Below are 21,261 nucleotides of genomic sequence, written 5' to 3'. Positions count from 1 at the left end.
TTGTTTTATTTATCATTTTGTGTGCTCTTTTTTTCACAATTATACATATTGCAACGAATATCCTTATGCCTATATCATGGCATTTGTGTTTATTTTCTTGGAGTAAATTGCTGGAAGTGGGATAACAGTTTTAAGGTTTTTTAATTTAGTTTATTGAAGTGTAGTTGATTTCCAATGCTGTGTTAACTTCTGCTGTACAGCAGTGATTCAGTTATACATATATACACATATATATACATACAATGGAAAATTACACATATACATTCTTTTTCATATTCTTTTCCATTATGGCTTATTACAGGATATTGAGTGTAGTTCCCAGTGCTGTACAGTAGGACCTGTTGTTTATCCATTCTCTATGTAGTAGTTTGCATCTGCTAATCCCAACAGTTTTAAGTTCTTGATAAAAATGGTGCCTAGTTGCCCTCCAGAAAGTTTCCTTACTACCTTTTCTGCAGACGAGGATAGCAGTAAAATACTATGAAAGGGCTTCCCTGGTGGCTCAGTGGTAAAGAATCCACCTGCCAATGCAGGAGATAAGGGTTTGATCCCTCTGCAGGAAGATCCCACACGCCACAGAGCAACTGAGCAACTATACAGCCTGTGCTCTAGAGCCCAGGAGCCCCAACAGCAGCCTGTGTGCTGCAACTGTCGAAGCCTGTGGACCCTTGAGCCCGTGCTCCATAACAAGAGAAGCCACTGCAGTGAGAAGCCTGCACACAGCTAGAGAGTAGCCCCGGCTCTGCAACTAGAGAAAAGCCCACAGGCAGCAATGAAGACCCAGCACAGCCAAAAATAAATAAAATTTAAAAATACCACGAAGACTCATTAAGTTCAAATGATGTTATTAGAATGGTAGATGTCAACACGTGGAAAATCATCTTGCATACTTAATATTTACTAAGCTATGTGGGCAACGTTTAGACTTCATCTGGGAGCCTCTAGCTGTCTCACTTCTGTGCTATGCAAAGGTGGCTGGGAGAGATAAGGTAGTCTTCAGTGCAGGGGCCCCCAGATGGGAGTTATCTTCTAGCAACAAGGACACTTGTCCACTTTTGGCACATGCTGTGTCACACGTATTCCTCGAAGCGGGATCTATACGAATTCAGATGGTAGGGGGAGGGTGAGAAGCGAAGGGCTTTGAGAAATGTAGTTGTCGGTGGCATGTCTGTGTATTAACAATGGTAAGATTCCATACTATTCTAAATCAAATTTTCTGGCTTATAATAGAGATTGGCAGTTGTATTACTTGATTTCTCAACACTCTCATACAAAAATGCTGCAATACATGTATCTTTAAGAAGCCAATTTATTTTTAGAATCTAAGGATGACCCCATTGATCTGTGAAGATCTTGCAATTAAGCTTCAAGTTACTGGGAGAAAGACAGTTCCCTAGAGATCAATTAGTTATTTGCTTCATGATCTGTGGGGAAACTTGTACTTTTCCACAAGGAGACTGACAGTGATTTAAGTCCCCTTAGGGAAGAAAATCTGCCTGACTGGCCTCGGGCAACCATCTCTTACACGTGACCCAGACTGCCCTTTGTGGTAGGAAATAGAAGATAAGTGAGTCTGGTTGTTCAAGAAAAGGGATTTAGATCTGGGTTCTCTTATCTCAAGTCCACTCCTAAGGGGACAGTTCCCTCTGCATTCTTAGAGTGGTTCATAAATAGGAGAAATTCCATCTGGAGGTCCATGTAGACATTTTAAAAAATTGTTTTATTGAAGTATAGTTGATTTATAATGTATTAATTTCTACTGTACAGCAAAGTGATTCAGTTATACATACATACTTTTTCATATTCTTTTCCATTGTGGTTTATCAAAGGATATTGAATATAGTTCCCTGTATGTGCATGAATTTTCAGTGCCATCACTGGTGAGTAGCCCTTGGTCTGTTACCTGCTTCCCACCTCTCACCTTCCCTGAGCACCACCACCACAAGCTGTTTTGTCTTGAGTCCTTGGCACTTTCCCCTTTCTCTTCTGTAGGATATCCCATCTACATCACTAGAAAATGATTCTGCTTGCCCTTATAGAATATTTGTGTCTACAGCTGCCGATGGGGGATTCTCATCCTCAGAGTGTTGTCTTTTTCTTTTTTTCAGATGATTGATTTATTTTGGCTGTGCTAGGTCTTCGTTGCTGGGCTTTCTGAGAGTGGGCTTTCTCTGGTTGTAGTGAACAGGGGAATCTTTGTCGTGGTGCATGGGCCTCTCATTGCAGTGGCTTCTGTTGTTGAGTACAAGCTCTGGGGCATGTGGGCTTCAGTAGTTGTGGCGCATAGGCTTAGTTGCCCAGAGGCACATGGTATCTTCCCAGACCAGGGATCGAATCCATGTTCCCTGCATTGGCAGGCAGATTCTCAACCTCTAGACCACCAGTGAAGCCCCAAACTTCTCTTTATTTTGGTCACAGTGCTTTTATTTAGATATACCCTTCCACCTTGACTATATCATTCCTAGGTAACTTTCTCTTTGAACACCTCCTCGACCACCAGATCACAGAAAGTTCCCAGAATCTTGGGCTTGGTTCTTTTCCTAAACAGAAAGCTTACTGAATCACCTTTCAATCACACAAAACTTCTGGCTCACCTTGGGTTAGTTTTTCCCTTGCGATATTTACATAATCAAAATACTATTGGGACTTCCCTAGTAGTCCAGTGATTAGGAATCCACCTGCCAATGCCAGGGACACAGGTTCAGTTCCTAGTCTGGGAAGATTCCACACAACGGGGGGTTGGCCGGGGGGAACTAAGCCCCCGCACCACAACTACTGAGACCGCATGCTGCAACTACCAAAGCCCCCATTTAGAGCCACCTAGAGCCTGGAGAAGCCACCGCAATGAGAAGCCCAAGCACCGCAACTAGAGAGTAGCCCTCGCACAGCAATGAAGACCCAGCACGGTGAAAATTTTTAAAAAACAAGCAAACTTTGTCTTTGGCATCCATTCTAGGTTGTACACTCAAGAGTCATCTTATAACCGGAGACTGTCAGGTGGCCCCTACTCCAACTCCAGCTGATGTATGAAAGGATCAAGAAAAGAATGGAAGCAAACTATTGGGTGGATGATTGGTAGCCTTTTTTTTTTTTTTTTTTTAAAGAAATCACCATTTATTAGCGTAATCTTTCTCCACTAATTGACTGCCATTCTCACAGTAATATCTGAGCCACCCTGTAAAATGTTCCTCTGATTTCAAGGCATTTTAAGCTTTTGCTTATCATGTTTACATCCTCTGTTCAACTAAGACACTGTTCTGAGAGCTACTTTTTCCAAGTGTATTGTTGCCTAAATTTCCTTTATTTCTTCTTCATCCTTTCTCTTCTTCCTATATTCTGGGAATGAAAGGAACTTAAAGGAAAAAAGTTGATTTTTTTTTCCCACCTCCCCCCCACAACCACTGATCCATAGGCTTCATTATTTTACTTTATAATAAATCTATGACTCTTTAGAACAACAGAAATGGAAAAAGTGAATTAAGATAATGAACAAAACCTTTCACCCACTTAAACATTTTCCAGTTGTGAGATTCCTCTTCTTGTGTGTGGTCTCTTCCCCTTGTTACCCCTCTTCCCCTGACTATAGTCAATTTGGTCTTTAGGCTCATACCAGTCTCCCCGAGACATTCTGCAGTCATTATCACCTTTTTGGGTGGATTTTATTTTATTTTGTTTTTTTTAAATAACTTTTTAACATTGATGCATATTTGCTTGGGATAGAGCTTGTGTAATTTACCAATCGTATTGATACTATGTGACTGTGCCCTGCAGAGGTATATTTAACAAGACAAAAATAATGTAGGTTAATAAAGGAGCCCATGATATTTGAGTCAGGTTATAAATGACCATGAAATCATTTACAGTTTGAATAGTGAAAATTTATGTCTGCTGTTCTTAAATTAGTGCTAGACAGAATATCATTTTTAAAAGTCTTTGTGCATTTGTTATTTTCCCCTTACCTTAGCTCCCTGTTCTTTCTCGACTGCCTCACCCACCTGTTAAGAATTAAAAATATTGAGCCTTAAAGGGACAGCTCATTTTTAAATTGCTAAAGTTTGTGAAATTTTACTTTTTCCAAGTTTTTCCAACTTTTCTTTAAAAAGTGAAGACAGATAATGAATTGAAATTTCACAAGCTGTGAAATTAGCATCTGGCAAGCTGTGAAATCTTATTATTTGAAGACATTATCTGCTGGAAGTTCTTTGGGAATAGGAAAGAAGAACCCTGTTTTTGAAGTAGACCATTTTTCTCTCTTTAAAAATCTGTTTATATGTTCAATTTTTAAATGGCCTTTTAAAAAGTGAGGTGAGGAAAAGTAGTAATAGAAAGATGTTTAGGACAGCTAAAGGCTGGGTCTGAGTAAGTATATAGTCTACTTGTTGCAGAGTTTTGAGAGGATGAGGCCATCTTGTTCAACCTGTGTGCCTGCTGTTTATATCAAAGTTGCCACTTTTGTTAAAATGGCGTTATTTTCTTTATTATCTTGGAAACTGACTCAGCCTCATGTTGCTCCAAATTAGTGTTTAAGGCTCCCACAAGTTGCAGATAAAAGGATTATTTTAACAAGTAGAACAAGGTGATTTGCCTTTTGGTTTGTAAATATATGAAAGTGTCTACAAGGTCTTTATCTGCTTTCTGTCAGTATTTATATTAAATGATAAATTAATGAGGAAAAAAAAAAAAACAACAAGCAAACTATTGCATTAGGGCTGCATTAAACTATTGCTAACCAGTCCTGACTCCTCTCATCAATTTTTAGTAACTTTGGGGAGTGGAGGATGAAGTTCATCCCCAGTGCTACAGGCCCATCCTTAATGTGCTCTCTGAAAGGTGTGCTTTTGAGAAGCGAAGATTGGGTCAAGCCCACTCCCCCTACTAACCAGACTCTGTAGAAACAAAGCATGAGGGTGGAACCAGACTCCTGGTGCTTAGGGAGTCAGGAATATAAAGTTTGGAGAAAACCTGCTAAAAGGTCTGAGCATCCAGTTCCTAAACTGGAACCAGGGGTTTCCCAGCCAACCAGCAATGCTAACACCAGCTGGGTGTCCTACAATTCGACTCAGGTCTGAGACTACTTGGAGATAGCATCAGATCTCACAGATTAAGGCTTCAGTGTCACAAGACTGTCCCCTCACCACCTGAGATGCCCATTGCAAGTCCAGGTCATCATCTGTGTTTCTGAGTGACCACAATAGATTGGAGGTTTCAATGATCCCCTCTTTGGATTTGACTGGTTTGCTAGAGCAACGCACAGAACTCAGAGAAATACCTTACTCACTAGATCATCAGTTTATTATAAAAGGATTTAACTCAGGAACAGCCAGGTGGAAGCAACGCACAGGGCAAGGTATGTGGGAAGGGGTGGGAGCTTCCATGCTTTCTGAGTGCTACTCTCCCAACACCTCCACCTGTTCTGTTCCTCCTTCAGGATGCTGTCTCCACCCTGGATGATATCAACGTTCTGGTGTCTCAGTCTCTGACCTCATCATTTCCAAAGACCTCATTTCCCTCTACCTTACCACCCTGTCATTACCAGAAGTTATACTACTTTTGAAATCGCAAATGTAAGCCCTCTTTTCTCCAGCTGACTTGCTCAAGTATCTTCATTGCCAATGTTTCACTGTTCATGAGCCCTCTCTGAGCTTCACTCCCTTCCTTGACTGAACTGTATCCTACAATCCATCTTTATAATATCACTCCCTTTCTCTCTCTCTCTCAACCTTGCCTTGAAAAACTCCAGTTTTTCATAAACCATAATATTCATTTACTCTTTGCCTGCACTGGAGCAGCTAGATGTTCCTGGAGAAATCATTCAAACAGACTGTCTGGTTTCATTTTGAAATCATGATTTCAAACGTCAGAATGGCCTTCCATGTAATAGGACTGCTAAGCAATCCTATTACATGTCCCTAATAAGCTTGGTTTCATATTCTCCCTTTCTCATTGCTTTCCCCTCCCACCCGCGTCTTAGCAAATCCTGTTGACTCTACCTTGAAACATATCCTGAATCTTCCTTTCACCATCTTAACCTCTACTACCCTTGCCCAAGCAACCTTTGTCCCTTGTGCAAGTTCTTCAATAGCCTCCTAAATGTTCTCTCTGCTTCCAACACTGTCCCCCTTTTCTCCAAATACACAGAGTCCCCATGATAGCCATAAGTCATAGCATGTTATTTCTCTGCTCAAATCCTCCAGTGGCTTTCCAGCTCACTCAGAATAAAAACCTAAGTTCTCCTGGTGGTCTGCATGGCCCCTATGATTTCCAGATCACCTCACCTCCTACTCCTCTCCCACCCTTCACTTACTCTGCTCCAGGCATGCTGACCTCCTTGCAGCTACTCCTATCTACCCTGTAAACAATCACCTCATTTCTTCCCTCTCCCCATCACCTTCTCCACCCACATGGCTCCCTCACCTACTTCAAGGTTTTGCTTAATGAGGCTATTCTTGACCATCTTATTTAAAATTGCAACTGCCTTGCCCACCACTCCCTTTCCCTGCCTTGCATTTTCTCCACAGAGCACCTTCCATATGATATCATTTATCTATTGAGGTTAGTGTGTGCCTCATGGACTAGAATGTAAACACTAGGATTCTTTTTGTCTTTTTTCTTTTTGATTGCTTTGTTCAGTTTTATCCCTGCTGTCTAGAACACATACTGGGTTCTTAACGATAAACATCAGGTGAATGAATAAATGAATTAACCCGGAGGAATGCATGGATGGCACATCCTTTAGGGAATCCTCCTTCAATAAACACTATTTCTCTCCAAGAGGGAATAAAGCAGAGTTCAAAGTCCCCAAGGAGCTGACCAATACTGAATGCTTAAGTTTAGCAGATACAGTATAAATATTATCTCTATATTAACTTGCAACTATCCCAGTGAGAAAACTAGTGTCCATAAATCTCTTCATTCATTTGTTCATTAAACAAATATTTAATGAATGCCTATGTGCCAGGCATCTTTTCTAGACACTGGGGATATGAAATAGTGACCAAAATAGAAAAAGTCCTACCCACATGGAAATTCAACATTCTAAAGGAGAGAGGCAGTATACATAAATAAATATCAAATGGTGATATGCATTAAGAAGAAAATAAGACTGGAACTTCCCTGGTGGTCCAGTGGCTAAGACTCCATGCTCCCGATGCAGGGGGCCTGGATTTGATCCCTGGTCAGGGAACTAGATCTCATGTGTTGCCAACTAAAAGTCTGCATGCTACAACTAAAATCCCACATGCCACAACTAAGACTGGTGCAGCCAAATAAATTAATAAACAATAAAAAGAAAATAAATACAATTTTTTTAAAAAGAGGAAGAAGAAGATATTAATACTAGTTTAATGGGGGTGGGGAGCAGTTCAGATAAAGGTCAAGGAAGTATCCTGGTGGGAATGACACTTCAAGACCTGAGAGATGAAATGGAGCCAGCCAGGTGAAGATCTGGGGGCAGCATCAGCACCAAAACCATGTGATGGCCATGAGCTCTATGCCCAAGGAACATGAGCAAGAGCTGTGCAAGTGGAAGAGAAAAGGAGATGGGATCAGAGGCAGAGGTAGGAGTCGGATCAGATGTGACCTACAGAGCGAGAAGTTTGGGTTTTAGCCTAAGTGTTATGGAAAGTGCTTTAGTGTACTGGGGTGGTATGATCTGATACATATTTTTGAAAGCAACAGATGGAGAATGGGGCAAGAATGAAGCAAGAATACCAGTCAGGAAGCTCTTCCAGCAGTGAGAGATACTGGTGTTTTTGCATTGTGTTTGGATAAAAATCAGAGTTACCTCTTTAGCACAAGCAGCTGAAGGGAGAAAGACATCCCTTTTCTTCTACCAGAGCTTTCACAAGGGAAAAGTACATCTATATACCCAAAGATATTACATAGATAAACATATTTGGAGGAAATGAAGAAAGGAAGAAGAAAAAAACTGATTTATCTACAAGTAAATAATTGAAATGTTTTATGAATCAACATTATTTCCTATAATAGACATGTTTTAGAACTATGTACTTAAGAGGAAAAAACATGTTTTACTTGCTTTGGAGTCAACACAAGCCTTGGGGTTAGAGGTTACACTTCCTGAGAGACTAGGACTTTTCAGTAAACAAAAATGAATTTATCAGAGAATACTTATTTTTTAATTATTTAATTATGAAATTTTATAGCAAATAACATTAGTCCTGACCTTTGAATAGCTGCATCCTCTAGGAGAGATCTATAAGATACAGTAGAAGACACAGCATTACCATATTTAGTTTGATTTAATCCTTTCTGTTTAATTCACCAAGTAGTGATACTTTATGTCCTTACGGAAAAGCACCTGAATGAGCAGGCAATTTTGGTTCACAAAAGAGCAGTCTCTTGCTGCAAGGCTCTTAGTCAGTACATACATAATTAAAACCTGCACTTTTAAATCAAGATAGGACTGACAAATCCATATTTGTTATTATTCTATATTCTACTTCTCAGAGACTTTCTGATTTTGTAGACAGTTATCAGTGGAGATGAATGGTAGTGGATTTCAGGATATTTTTTGAAAGTAACATTGAAGAAATTTTCCAATGGACAGAATGAGGGAGGTACAGAAAAGGTATTATTACCATCTCCATTTTAAGGATGAGATAAGTGAGGCTCATGAGCAGACCCACTATCATACCCTCGTAACCAGAAGAGTTAGGATTCCTAGTGACATTAAGCTCCAAAGCCCATGCTTTTTGTTTATACTGGACATTCTCGGAGCACTGAGGTTGATCAGGCAGAAGCCCTATTTCACATCAGAAAATTTACCCTCTATGGTTTGTTTTGATAGGGCAGCTCCCCTACCCCCACCAGAGAGAACCACTTGCTAATCACTTGATGACAACTTACAGATTTTATACAAATGAGTTTCCAAAAGCAATAATAGAAAAAAAATCAGTTAAATGCATGGCCAAAAAGGTAAAGACTGCTATTTTGAAATTTCTTAAACTCTATTCTATAGTTTACTGAATTCTGATGCTTTGAGTACTATGAATAAACACTCAGTAATTTACTCAGCAAAATAGCTATTATTACCGACCACATATCAGGAATTGTGTTAGGCAAGGGATATTTCATTAAGGTCTTTTTGATTTCAGAGTTTGTAGGAACTGCAAAATGACACAGCATAAGTAATAATCAGTTATTAAAATTTGAGGTCCTGTCCTGATTTATTGCCCTCTCCCTTGTGGGTCTTTGTGTGCATTCTTCCAGCATTTGTTTTGGCTTTTGCTTAGAACTGATGATAGGGAATGACATATGGAATGAAAGTGATAAAAGCTCATGCATGTAACAGTTGGTCAAAGAAAAGGTGAAAAGCTAGGAAATGATGGAGGCATGATAATGAGGAATGATGCTGATCCAGGTAAAAGGAGAGAAAAGCACTATCCCTTGGTTTTGCTGAATAAAGATCTAGTATATGAAGAAAATGAGAGACAGGACGATGGTTATGTGTGGATAAGGGAGGAAACAGAAATGAAACCTCAAACCCTCCTTCCCTCATAATTGTTGTGTAAGTGGTTAAGGCATTTGCTCTTCTCCCAGAAGAGTCTCTGGGTTGACTCTCGAAAATCAGAAAAATTAGGGGTGAAGTCTTTTACCCATTATTTCTAAATCCTGCAAACTTTCATCCTCCTTTAAAAAAAAAAACTGAGGTGAAATTCGCATAACAAACAACTATTTTTAAGTGTACAATTCAGTGGCATTTAATGCATTCACAGTGTTGTGCACCACCACCTCGCTCTGGAGTCACTTTCCCGTTCTTGGTTGCAGTACACAGGCTTCTCACTGTGGTGGCTTCTCTTGTTGGAGAGCACAGGCTCTAGGCACACAGGCTTCAGTAGTTGTGGTGCACAGGCTTTAGTTGCCTACAGGATTTTTCCGAACCAGGGATCGAACCAATTTCCCCTGCATCGGCAGGTGAATTCCTATCTGCTGTGCCACCAGGGAAGTCCTTGACTCTTTCTCTTTAACCCCACAGGCATAGTCTTCACCCAAGCTCATGTTCGGCCAAAGCCATCACTTCTGCTGGAACCCAATCCTCAAAATGACCTATTGTGATCCAAGAAGAAAACAAGATGTAGACTTGAGAGCAAGCAAGTCAGATTCCTGCCTGCAATCAGGCAGTAACCAACCCAGTAACCAACCTAACTTTAATGGGGAGATGCTGGGGAAGGAGAGTAATGTGGATGCAGTGAGGTGACACAGCCTTCTCACAATATATAGAAGGGACCTTCATGATGATATGGAGAGTCCTTGCTCACCTGATTATCCTGGGCAGCTTCCAAATGTGCATGGGTGATTCCGTTTTCAATTTTGTATATCATGCTCTTCTCTGCGGCCTTGTACGGATGATAACCACTTCTTCCCAAGAGTGTACCTGTCATACTTGAGCTAATATCCCTTATATATGATAACATAATGGCATATTTATTCCTCTGTTCACATTTTACATGAAAAATGTACTTAAGATAGTTACTAAAAACAAAGACTGATGCCCCATTTGAGCACAAGACAGCCATGGTAGCTCCAGACCTTGGGTATTCATCCTTTTGTCTTAGCCAAAAGACAGAGAAAGGAGCAAAAGAAAATTTTCTCTTTATGCAAAAATAAAAAATTTCCTAAGAGCCTCCCAGAAGACTTCCTTTCATATTTCATTAACCAGAACTGTGTCTTGTACCCACTCCTAGACCAATCATTGGCAAGGAGAAATGGTATCACCAGATTGATTTAGACGTATTGTGATTTATCCCCTGATTTGGGGGTGGGAAAGGGCTTCTTGGTGGCTCAGATGATAAAGAATCTGCCTGAAATGCAGGAAACCCAAGTTCAATCCCTCAGTCGGGAAGATCCCCTGGGGAAAGGAATGGCTGCCTACCCCAGTATTCTTGCCTGGAGAATTCCAAGAACAGAGGAGCCTGGCAGGCTACAGTCTATGGGGTCGCAAACAGTCGGACATGACTGAGTGGCTAACACTTCCATTTTTTCACTTAACGGAGAGGAACTTAGCTTCCTTGAAATCAAAGGATCTTCCTTCTACCTGAATGAAACTGGGATTCTATTAATAGGGAAGAACGAATCTAGGGGATGGAGTTTAGATAAGTGTGACAGTGTTAGTCTCTTAGTTGTGTCCAACTCTGTGTGACCCTATGGACTGTAGCCCGCCAGTCTCCTCTGTCCATGGAATTCTCCAGGCAAAAATACTGGAGTCGATAACTACGCCCTTCAGTCAGTTCAGTTCAGTTCAGTCGCTCAGTCGTGTCCAACTCTTTGCGACCCCATGAATTGCAGCACGCCAGGCCTCCCTGTCCCTCACCAACTCCCGGAGTTCACTCAGACTCACGTCCATTGAGTCGGTGATGCCATCCAGCCATCTCATCCTCTGTCGTCCCCTTCTCCTCCTGCCCCCAATCCCTCCCAGCATCAGGGTCTTTTCCAATGAGTCAACTCTTCGCATGAGGTGGCCAAAGTATTGGAGTTTCAGCCTCTATCATTATATGTAGAATCTAAAAAATAATACAAATGAATCTAAATACGGAACAGAAACAGATTCACAGATCTAGAAAATAAATTTATGTTTACCAAAGGGGAACTAAGGGGGAGGGATAAATTAGGAGTATGGGATTAACAGATATAAACTTCATGCATTGTGCTCAATTGTGTCTGACTCTTTGTGAACCCATGGACTATGGCCCACCAGGCTCCTCTGTCCATGGAATCTTCCAGGCAAGAATAGTGGAGTGGGCTGCCATTTCCTCCTCCAGGGGATCTTCCTGACCCAGGGATTGAACCCCAGTCTCCTGCATTTCCTGGATTGGCAGATGGTTTCTTTACCACTGTGCCACTTGGGAACTCACAACAGATATAAACTACTATACATAAAATAGATAAGCATCAAGGATTTACTGTGTATCACAGGGAACTATATTCAATATCTTATAATAATCTATAATGGAAAATCTGAAAAACATATGTATGTAATTGAATCACTTCACTGCACACCTGAAACTAACATAATATTGTAAATCAAGTACACTTCAATAAAAGAAAAAAAATTATTACCCAGTGAGGAACAGGGACATCATCTAACTTTGGGTGTGATATTCTGAGAAGCACACAATATCATTATTCTGCAAGAGATGTGGGTTTGATCCCTGGGTCAGAAAGATCCCCTGGTGGAGGAAATGGCAATCCACTTCAGTATTCTTGCCCAAAAAATCCTATAGACAGAGGAGCCTGGAAGGTTATAGGCCAAAGAGCCAGACACAACTGAGCAACTAAGCATGTAAATGTTAAAGCAAGAGGGTCAAAAGGTTAATTAGTAAATCTGAGTAAAGGGTTATATTATTATTATTGCAACTTTTCTATGAGTTTGAAATTATTTGAAAATTAAAAGTTTTCTGGAGTCTAGATTTTAAAAAATCAGCGAAGGGGACATTCCTGGTGTTCCAGTGGTTAGGAATACATTTGTCAATGCAGGAGACCTGGGTTTGATCCCTGATCTGGGAAGATTCCACATGCTGCAGAGCCACTAAGCCCATATGCCAGAACAAATGAGCCCACACTCTAGAGCTCATGCTACACAACAAGAGAAGCCATGGAAAGGAGAAGCCTATGCACCGCAACTAGAGAGCAGCCTTCTTTCACTGCAACTAGAGAATGCCAACATGCAGCTATGGAGACCCAGCACAGACAAAGATAAATAAATCAACATAAAAAGTCTTGAAAGAAATCAAAGATGACACAAATAAATGGAGAGATATACCATGTTCTAGGATTGGAAGAATCAATATTTTGAAAATGATTATACTACCCAAAATAACCTACAGAGTCAATTCAGTCCCTATGAAACTACCAATGGTATTTTTCACAGAACTAGAACAAAAATTTTCACAATTTGTATGGAAACATGAAAGACCCCATCAGCCAAAGTAATCTTGAGAAAGAAAAACTGAGCTAGAGGAATCAATCGTCCTGACTTCAGACTATACTACAAAGCTACAGTCATCAGGAGAGCATGGTACCAGAACAGAAACAGGAATATAGACCAATGGAACAAGATAGAAAGCCCAGAGATAAATCCACACACCTCTGAGCACCTTAGCTTTGACCAAGGAGGCAAGAATATACAATGGAGAAAAGAGCCTATACAATAAGTGGTGCTGGGAAAACTGGAGAGCTGCATGTAAAAGAATGTATCCAGAACACTTCCTAACACTATATACAAAAATAAACTCAAAATGGATTAAAGTCTTAAATGTAAGGCCAGAAACTATAAAGCTCTTAGAAGAAAACACAGGCAGTACACCTTTGATACACATCCCAGCAAGATCTTTGACCCGCCTCCTAGAATAATGGATTAAAAACAAAAATAAACAGATGAGATTTAATTAAATTTAAAAGCTTCTGCACTGCAAAGGAAACAATAAACAAGATTAAAAGACAACCCTAAGAATGGGAGAAAATAATTGCAAACTAAAACAACTGACAAAGTATTAATCTCCGGAAAATATAAACAGTTCATACAGCTTATACAGTGAACTAAAATGGACCAGAATAGGCTAATTAATTCAGATGACCATTATATCTACTACTGTGGGCAAGAATCCCTTAGAAGAAATGGAATAGTCATCATAGTCAACAAAAGAGTCCGAAATGCAGTACTTGGGTGCAGTCTCAAAAACGACAGAATGATCTGTTTCCAAGGTAAACCATTCAATATCACAGTAATCCAAGCCTAAGCCCCGACCAGAAATGCTGAAGAAGCTGAAGTTGAACGGTTCTATGAAGACCTACAAGACTTTCTAGAACTGACACCAAAAAAAGATGTCCTTTTCATTATAGGGGACTAGAATGCAAAAGTAGGAAGTCAACAGATATCTGGAGTAACAGGAAAATTTGGCCTTGGAGTACAAGATGAAGCAGGGCAAAGGCTAACAGAATTTTGCCAAGAGAATGAACTGGTCATAGCAAACACCCTTTTCCAATAACACAATAGATGATTCTACACATGGACATCACCAGATGGTCAATACCAAAATCAGACTGATTATATTCTTTGCAGTCGAAGATGGAGAAGCTGTATACAGTCAGCAGAAACAAGACCAGGAGCTAACTGTGGCTCAGATCATGAACTCCTTATTGCCAAATTCAGACTTAAATTGAAGAAAGTAGGGAAAACCACTAGGCCATTCAGGTATGACCTAAATCAAATCCCTTATGCTTATACAGTAGAAGTGACAAACAGATTCAAGGGATTAGATCTGATAGACAGAGTGCCTAAAGAACTATGGATGGAGGATTGTAATGCTGTACAGGAGACAGGGATCGAGACTATCCCCAAGAAAAAAAAATGCAAAAAGGCAAAATGACTGTTTGAGGAGGCTTTACAAATAGCTGAGAAAAGAAGAGAAGCGAAAGGCAAAGAAGAAAAGGAAAGATATACCCATCTGAATGCAGAGTTCCAAAGAATAGCAGGGAGAGCTAAGAAAGTCTCCCAAAATGATCAATGCAAATGAATAGAGGAAAACAATAGAATGGGAAAGACTAGAGATCTCTTCAAGAAAATTAGAGATACCAAGGGAACATTTGATGCAAAGATGGGTACAATAAAGGGCAGAAACAGTACGGACCTAACAGAATCAGAAGATATTAAGAAGAGGTAGCAGGAATACACAGAAGAACTATACCAAAAAGATTTTAATGACCCAGATAACCACGATGGTGTGATCATTCACCTAAAGCCAGACATCCTGGAATGTGAAGTCAAGTGTGCCTTAGAAAGCATCACTACGAACAAAGCTAGTGGAGGTGATGGAATTCCAGCTGAGCTATTTCAAATCCTAAAAGATGATGCTGTGAATGTGCTACACTCAATATGAGAGCATTTGGAAACCTCAGCAGTGGCCACAGGACTGGAAAAGGTCAGTTTTCATTCCAATCCTAAAGAAAGGCAATGCCAAAGAATGTTCAAACTACCACACAACTGCACTCATTTCACAAGCTACCAAAGTAATACTCAAAATTCTCTAAGCTAGGCTTCAACAATATGTGAACTGAGAACTTCCAGATATTCAAGCTGAATTTAGAAAAGGCAGAGGAACCAGAGATCAAATTGCCAACATCAGTTGGATCATAGAAAAAGCAAGAGAATTCCCGTAAAACATCTACTTCTGCTTCATTGACTACGCTAAAGCCTTTGTGCTGATCACAACAAACTGGGAAATTCTTAAAAGAGATGTGAATACCAGACCGCTTTACCTGCCTCCTGAGTAATCTGTATGCAGGTCAAGAAGAAACAGTTAGAACCAGACATGGAACAATGAACTGGTTCACAATTAGGAAAGGAGTACATCAAGGCTGTATATTGTCACCTTGCTTATTTAACTTATATGCAGAGTGCATCATGCAAAATTCCGGGCTGGATAAAACACAATCTGGAATCAAGATTACCAGGAGAAATATCAATAACCTCAGATATGCATATGACACCATCCTTTGGCAAAAAGCAAAGAGGAACTAAAGAGCCTCTTCATGAAAGTGAAAGAGGAGAGTGAAAAAGTTGGCTTAAAGCTCAACTTTCAGAAAATGAAGATCATGGCATCTGGTCCCATCATTTCATGGCAAATAGATGGGGAAACAATGGAAACAGTGACAGACTTTATTTTCTTGGGCTCTAAAATCACTGCAAATGGTGACTGCAGCCATAAAATTAAGACGCTTGCTCCTTGGAAGAAAAGCTATGACAAACCTAGACAGGTTTGGAGAAAAGGGAACCCTGCAGCACTGTTGGTGGGAATGCACATTGATATAGCCAGTATGGAGAACAGTATGGAGATTCATTTAAAAACTAGGAATAAAATTACCATGTGACCCAGCAATCCCACTACTGAGCATACACCCTGATGAAATCATAATTGAAAAAGACACATGTACCCCAATGTTCACTGCAGTGCTATTTACGATAGCTAGGGCAGGAAAGCTGCTGAGATGTCCATTGACATATGGATAAAGAAGCTGTGGTACATATATACAGTGGAATATAACTCAGCCATAAAAAAGAATTTGAGTCAGTTCTAATGAGGTGGATGAACCTAGAGCCTATTATACAGAGTGAAGTAAGTCAGAAAGAGAAAAACAAGTATCAGATGTTAACACATACATATGGGATCTAGAAAGATGGTACTGATGAACCTGCAGTTCATAGTGCAGGACGCACACATAGTGAAGAGACTCATGGACACAGTGGGGGAAGGAGAGGGTGGGACAAACTGGGAGAGCAGCATTGAAACATATACATTACCATATGGACAACAGAGAGTAGTCATTTGCTCTATGAAAAGGGAGCTCAAAGGGGTGGGACTGGGCAGGAGATGGGAGGGAGGTTTAAGAGGGAGTAGACATACATATACTTATGGCTGATTCATGTTGATATAGGGCAGAAACCAACAAAATTGTAAAGCAATTATCCTCCGGTTAAAAATAAATAAATTTTAAAAATCAGTGAGGATTCTCTCTTGTTCTTTCAAAAAATTTCCCACGTTTTGCCCTCTATTCTTCACTTCAGCCTTTCACTCTCATCTGGTTTTTCCAGTTTTGCAACTGTTGGTTTCTACTTGAAATCTTTTTTCTTCTTGGTCCCTCATATTTACTACTTGTGTAGGAAGTTTGCCTTAGTTTCTCTCAAGACAGCCTTTTGGTCAGCTTCTACTTGGCCTTATGCGCTGCAGCTCCTGTGGAAGAGACTTCTGGCCTACAATACTGAATCCGGGCTCCAAGCCCTAGAGGGGTATCATACCCTAGATGAGACATCAGTGCTTCCAACTGGCAACAGCTCCATCTCCCTCTCCAGCTGCCCTGAATTTGGGAGGAAATAGTTCACACGCGTGCCTGCTAAGTCATTTCAGCCATGTCTGACTCTTTGTGATCCTGTGGACTGCAGCCTGCCAGGCTCCTCTGTCCATGGGAATCTCCAGGCAACAGTACTGGAGTGGGTTGCTATGTCCTCCTCCAGGGGGTCTTCTCAACCCAGGGATCAGACCCACGTCTCTTCTCCTGTACTAGCTGGTGGGTCTTTAGCACTAGTGCCACCTGGGAAGCCCAACAGTTCACATATCTGCCCCCTTCTCTCCATGTTTTCTGCTTCATCAAACCCTCATCATAGTTTTCTAAGTATGCACAGTTTCTCCAGTCTTTTCGCACTCCAGCCTGCCATCCTCCTCACTGCTACCAGTTCTCTCTTTAAAGCACACATTCCTTCATATTACTTGTCTGATTAAATTCTACTAGCTCTGCGTTGCCTTTCAAAATCTGACTCAGCCCATTTTAGTTTCCAAATCCTGACATTCCTCTGCTGAACTGGGAGCTCCTTCAGAGCACAGACCACACCTTTTCTTCTTCGTATCTTTAATTCTAACACAGTGCCTGGCACACAGAAGATACTCAATAGATTTCTGCTGAATGAACAAATCAACTTTAGTTAAACTCTGAAACTTCTTTGAGCAGACCATGTTTAAATATCACCTTCTCTGATGGTGAATGACAGTCTTGACACTGTCCTTCAAAACTTCTTCAGGTAAATATATTTCTTCATGGAAATACATCACCCATGCATCCCCTTCCCACCACTACATTGTCAAATTTTCTGAGGGAAAAGACCATGTCTTATTCATCTCGCATCTGACTGAGGGTCTAGGAGAGTAACCTGCCATTGAGCAGGCAGACTTTGTTGGATGGATATAGATATTAGAGAGGGGAAAATACCAGATTTTAAAAGGTCTCCATTTGGTGAAACTGACTGAGGAAATGACCAAAGAACAATGAAAATGATATCAACAAGTATAAATAAAGAGTGTACAAGAAGTGAAGTAGTCAAATGATGATGCATGACTGAATAACTAGAATTAAGTGGGAGTTAATCAGAAAAGACATCCTCAGGGCAAATTTTGAGATGTGTTTGACAAGCAGAAAGGGACATAATGTTCTGTTCTCCTAACAGGAGCTTAGAGGCCTGTCATGCAGTTGGGTTGAACCAAAGCACAGTAAGCAATTAGTGTATTGGAAGCCTGCTTTTCAAGTGAGATCTGCTCTTCTCTGGAGCTCAAGCCCTGCCTTTCTCCTGGCTCCCCAAGCAGCCCTGTTGGCCCACTCTCCGTGTCTCGATGTTCCCCAGGTCAGCCCAGTGTAGCACTTCATGTCCTCCAAGTTTCTGTTAAAATAAGTAACCAAAATTCCCCTGTGGAATTAACATTCTTGCTAACCCTGGTTCTCTAGGGTAATAAACTTTCCTCTTCCCAATAGAACTGTTCTAGCATTGTTAAGGCAAGAGAGAAATCCAAAGGCTGCATAACCACTTGAGTACATCTTCACAAAAATGATCTCTTTGATCCAAAGAGGTTTAACAAGGGACTTCCCTGTTGGTCCAGTTGCTAACACTCCACACTCCCAATGCATGGGACCTGGGTTTGATCCCTGATCAGTGAACTAGATCCTGCATGTCGCAACTAAAATATCCCACATGCCCCAACTAAGGTCTGGTGCAGCCAACTAAATAAATAAATATTAACAACATCCACTTTTGCTTCATTGACTATGCTAAAGCCTTGTGCGGATCACAATAATCTGTGGAAAATTCTTAAAGAGATGGGAATATCAGACCACCTTACCTGTCTTCTGAGAAGCCTGTATGCACGTCAAGAAGAAACAGTTAGAACCAGATACGGAACTGACGGGTTCAAAATTAGGAAAAGAGTACAACAAGGCTGTATATTGTCACCCTGCTTATTTAACTTATATGTAGAGTACATCATTCAAAATGCTAGGCTGGATGAATCCCAGGCTGGAATCAAGATTGCTGGGAGAAATATCAACAACCTCAAATAGACAGGTGATACAACTCTAATGGCAGAAAGTGAAGAGGAACTAAAGAGCCTCTTGATGAGGGTGAAAGAGGAGAGTGAAAAAGCGGGCTTGAAACTCAACATTCAAAAAACTAAGATCATGGCAACCAGTACCTTCACTTCATGGCAAATAGAAGGGGAAAAAGTGTAAACAGTGACACATTTTCTTTTCCTGAGCATCAAAATCACTACAAAAGGTGACTGCAGCCATGAAATTAAAAGGCTTGCTCCTTGGAAGGAAAGCTATAACAAACCTAGATTGTATATTAAAAAAGCAGAGACATCACTTTGCTGACCAAGGACTGTATAGTCAAAGTTATGGTTTTACCAGTAAGCACGTAAGGATGTGAGAGTTGGACCATAAAGAACGCTAAGCACTGAAGAATTGATGCTTTGGAATTGTGGTGCTGGAGAAGACTCTTGAGAGCCCCCTGGACTGCAAGAAGATCAAACCAGCCAATTCTAAAGGAAATAAACCCTGAATATTCATGAGAAGGACTAATGCTAAAGCTGAAGCTCAAATACTCTGGCCACCTGATGCAAAGAGCCAACTCACTGGAAAACACTGATGCTGGGAAAGACTGAAGGCAAAAGGAGAAAGAGGCAGCAGAGGATAAGATGGTTAGATAGCATCACCAACTCAATGAACATGAATTTGAGCAAACTCTGGGAAATAGTGGAGGACAGAGGAGCCTGGGGTGTTGCAGTCTATGGGGTCACATCAGACATGACTTCAGTTCAGTTCAGTTCGGTCGCTCAGTCGTGTCCGACTCTTTGCGACCCCATGAATTGCAGCATGCCAGGCCTCCCTGTCCATCACCAACTCCCGGAGTTCAAACTCACATCCATCGAGTTGGTGATGCCATCCAGCCATCTCATCCTCTGTTGTCCCCTTTTCCTCCTGCCCCCAATCCCTCCCAGCATCAGAGTCTTTTCCAATGAGTCAACTCTTCACATGACTTAGGGACTGAATAATAACAACAAAACCCAAAGAGGTCAAATGACTGGGACCTGAGGACTGTAACCTGATAGTACAATCTTATTTTAGCTACATCTGCCCTCTCCTTAAAGAGTACCAGCATTCTAAGTCACTTCAGTCATGTCCAGCTCTTTACCACCCTATGGATGGTAGCCCACCAAGCTCCTCTCTCCTCCAGTATTCTCCAGGCAAGTACAATGGAATGGGTTGCCATGCCTTCCTCCAGGGATCTTCCTGACCCAGGGATGGAAGCCACATCTCTTAAATCTCCTGCATTAACAAGTGGATTCTTTACCACCAGCGCCATCTGGGAAGCCCCCTTAAAGAGTATATGCAAGTAAATACCATAATTCTGTACAGTCACTTTCTAGGGCTCAGATCCTTGCTGCCTCCAGAACTTGTGGGAAGGAAAAAAATAAACTGTCTGCCTAAAAATGTCCCACACTTTAGGAATCAGAGCATTTTACACACCAAGAGGTATATCTGAAGACTTTCAGAATCTCTTGGCCAAGGGAGATGGCAACTGTCTTTCTTTTAGGATAACCTAGTTTTCAGGCAGTGTTTATTTTTTCCAGAACGTTGCATTCCTTTTCCTGAACACCCGGTTTTACTATCTCCCGGTAGAGGAGAGAAAATTATGGTAGTATGAGCTCACTGGAGCGCTTGAGGGGTAGGGTTCAGAGTACAACTATTCTTTCTCACCTCCTGTTGCAAACCCAGCTTCCCAAGGAGGGAATGAAAGAGCCCCCTCAGGGAGTCCTAATGGGGGTGGAGGCTCACAGATCCCATACACATCTGCCAAGTAGCTAGAACGTCTCTAGATAGCAAGGAAACATTAAAGCCTAAACTTGGGTCATTCCTCACCAGCTGCCTCCCCGCGCGCTGCTCAGTCTCTGGAGGTGTCACACTAGGCGGTGGTGATGTCACACTGGCGGGGATGACATTTTAAACCTGGACCTCACACCGACACTAGGCACCTTAAGTCACCTCGGTGTTGGCCGTGCGGAGGGGACGGGGAGATGACCCCAGCACTCTATCCACGCTGGCTCCCCACGGAGGTCCACCCACTCCCACTTCCACTCCCACCCGTAATATGAGGTCGTCGTAATCCTCCCGCTCTCCCGGACTTCCGCCTCAGTAGGTGTCATGGCGCGGGACCCGGGACTAGTTCCCGTGAGGCGGGGCGGGCCGGATGAGGGCGGACGCTCGGCGCTCAGCTTGTCGGGTCTGGCGACAACCGCGGCTGCGGAGCTAGGGGCCCGGCGGTGGCCCCGGACAGCAGCGGGAGGCCGAGGAGGGAGCGCGCGGGTCTGAGGCGGCGGCGGCGGCGGAGGGGGGCCGGGCGGTGGAGCGGGCGGGAGGCTGAGA

At 41.7% G+C, this 21,261-nt stretch overlaps 1 long non-coding RNA gene across 3 annotated transcripts; it reads right to left on the bottom strand.

Annotated features, from left to right (window-relative positions):
* Positions 1 to 7,943: 7,943 nt before the first annotated feature.
* LOC113889407 lies at positions 7,944 to 21,028 on the bottom strand. 3 transcript variants are annotated; one of them, XR_003510255.1, is made up of 3 exons: positions 20,758 to 21,028; positions 10,281 to 10,419; positions 7,944 to 10,068 (listed from the first exon to the last, which is right to left on the bottom strand). It is a non-coding gene; the product is annotated as an uncharacterized LOC113889407 (long non-coding RNA). The 3 variants fall into 3 exon arrangements; XR_003510258.1 differs by lacking the exon at positions 20,758 to 21,028 and adding an exon at positions 11,360 to 11,399; XR_003510254.1 differs by lacking the exon at positions 20,758 to 21,028 and having other exon boundaries at positions 10,281 to 10,866.
* Positions 21,029 to 21,261: the final 233 nt, after the last annotated feature.

This window comes from Bos indicus x Bos taurus, chromosome 3 (genome assembly GCF_003369695.1).
Source record: "Bos indicus x Bos taurus breed Angus x Brahman F1 hybrid chromosome 3, Bos_hybrid_MaternalHap_v2.0, whole genome shotgun sequence".
Lineage (NCBI taxonomy): Eukaryota > Metazoa > Chordata > Mammalia > Artiodactyla > Bovidae > Bos > Bos indicus x Bos taurus.
Note: the sequence above shows the minus strand (reverse complement) of the source record. Positions and strands in the feature narration are given on the sequence as shown.